Source organism: Dendrobium catenatum, unplaced genomic scaffold (assembly GCF_001605985.2).
Source record: "Dendrobium catenatum unplaced genomic scaffold, ASM160598v2 fragScaff_scaffold_45, whole genome shotgun sequence".
Lineage (NCBI taxonomy): Eukaryota > Viridiplantae > Streptophyta > Magnoliopsida > Asparagales > Orchidaceae > Dendrobium > Dendrobium catenatum.
This window is the reverse complement of record NW_021318507.1, coordinates 384,062-386,256: the sequence shown is the minus strand read 5'-3', so window position 1 is coordinate 386,256 and position 2,195 is coordinate 384,062. Positions and strand designations below refer to the sequence as shown.

The following is a 2,195-nucleotide window of genomic DNA, read 5'->3' as shown; positions in this document are numbered from 1 at the left end:
TTACTTTTTAAAATGCTTTATACATGTCACCCTTCAAAAACATATACACATATTACCTTTCAAAAATACATATTTTCATCCTTCAAAAGATACATATTTCACCAATCAACTATACACTTTCATTTTTTATACTCTTATACGCTTTCCTATCAATAATATTCTGAAAGCAATAATAAAGATATATAGTCATTAGAAGCCAGAGAAAACCATTATGGGTAAACTTTTCAAAGAACTATTAGAGGAAATAAACCATTCGATCTTTTCTAATCTCAAGATAAGATTACAAACTAGATGTTAGAAATGAAAGATATATAATAAATAATTCATCTTCTCATCTCTAATAAATATTTTCAATCAAATAAACATTTCCGAACATATATTACAATTACTATAACTAAATGAAATTATCAAATTTTCATTTCACACTTTCCTCTCAAATGAAAAGGAGAACCTGTAAATTTTAACCATATTTTTTTTTAATAAGAAATGCATTTAATCTTCATCTAACGGTAATGAGGAATATACATACACTCCTATCTAATAGTTTATACATTCAAGAATCATTGAAGTGCCCAGCAAAATCCGGTTAAACAAGCATAAGAAAATCATTCTCTTTGCAATAAGAGAAAGCAAGACAAATTAACACTTCTCTATTTTCAACTCTGCATACTTTCTTTTCCTTCCAAAAATGATAGCAATAACCTCTCCTAACTCATTTCTATCAACAAAATTTACTAAATTGAAAAGAAAGAAGACGAGGAAGTAGAAAATATACGGAGAATTATGAAGATTGTGGACGATTAGAACAAGGGAAATCAAATCGGGCTCCTTGGGGCAGAATGAACTAGGGCAGGTGACGAATAGACTCGGCGAACTCTCCCTTCGGCTAGAGCTAGTGATCGATGTCGAAGATGCTGAGCACAGTAAAGGCAGAACGGAATGATTCCTTAAGGTTTCGATCGGTTTTCCTTGAACTCGGTTTCACGAGAGCGACGGAGAGAGAGGGTTCTCATCTGTGCTTCTTCTAAACTGAGAGAGGACTGAGTGTGCGAGAGAGCAAGAGGCTGTGTGAAATGGGGTTGGGGTTCATTCAGACAGAGAGCCAGAGATGCGAGTGCTCTTGCCTTGACTTCTTGTGAATTAAGAGAGGCGGGCTGTACGTGTGAGGTCACGGGAGGAGGAGTACGGTTTTGTATGTGTGAATGAATAGGGGACGTGCTAGAGGGGCGAACAGAAGAGAGGGGTTTCGGAAATCAGAGAGAGAGCGAGCAGGCCTCCTGCGAATAAGAGGCGTCAGGCTTTCTTCCTAGGGGTAAAATCGACGGGAGAGAGGGAGGGCGATCTTCACCTTCTCGTTGTCGTACGAAGCCGAGAAGAGACGGAGAGGCGGGGCTCTTGAATTGCATAGGGAGAGGGCTTTTTTTTTTTGAAACTGCTCAGAGGGAGAGCAGGCGGTTCATCCGAATAAAAGGGGTAGTGGGTTTGAGTGATTAGGCTGATCTAATTAAATCTAAAACCCTCTCTCAATTCAAATTAGTGGTTAGGATTAATCACAGCTTAAAGAAGAGTTCAAGAGTTAATTTATAGTTCAAATTGATTTAGAGATTAATTTTGAAAATAATTGATAATTTAAAATACATATCTTAAGTTAATTTTAAAATAGAAATAATTTTGAATTACTTATTTTTATCTCATTTATAATACTTTAAATTCAATCAAGTCGAAACAAATCAATTTAGATTAATAGAAGCTTGTGTTGTTATATCATCGAGTCAATTTTATTTATAGTGTCAAGTTAAGATGAATTTGGAAGTTGAGTTGATTTGAGTTCAGTTGGAAATTTAATAAAATTTAGAATGAATTGATTTTGATTTAGGTCGAATGATAAGTTCGAGTTGATGCTATGTCAGTTGGTATCCACCTAAGAGAAATCCTGCGTGTGACGTCTATTCTAGGCTACGAAAACCTAGGTGCTAGAATTGAATCTGGGGAAATTGACCTCGAATAATGAGGTCAACAAATGGACCCCCACTAAGCATGATAAACTTACCAAAGTTTATCGTGCGTATTGGCGTTGACCGAAACAATCAACTAGATCCAAAATTGAAATTTAGCATTTGAGCATAAGAAATGAAGTGATTTTGAGGTTGATGTCGGCATTGATTCTTTAGTGATTTAATAACTAAAGATATTTG

The 2,195-nt window shown here is 35.5% G+C and overlaps 1 long non-coding RNA gene across 1 annotated transcript; it reads right to left on the bottom strand.

Moving 5' to 3' along the window:
* Window positions 1-563: 563 nt before the first annotated feature.
* On the bottom strand, window positions 564-1,466 carry LOC114579426. The gene is made up of 2 exons (XR_003700401.1): window positions 1,349-1,466; window positions 564-1,277 (listed from the first exon to the last, which is right to left on the bottom strand). It is a non-coding gene; the product is annotated as an uncharacterized LOC114579426 (long non-coding RNA).
* Between the last annotated feature and the right edge of the window lie 729 nt (window positions 1,467-2,195).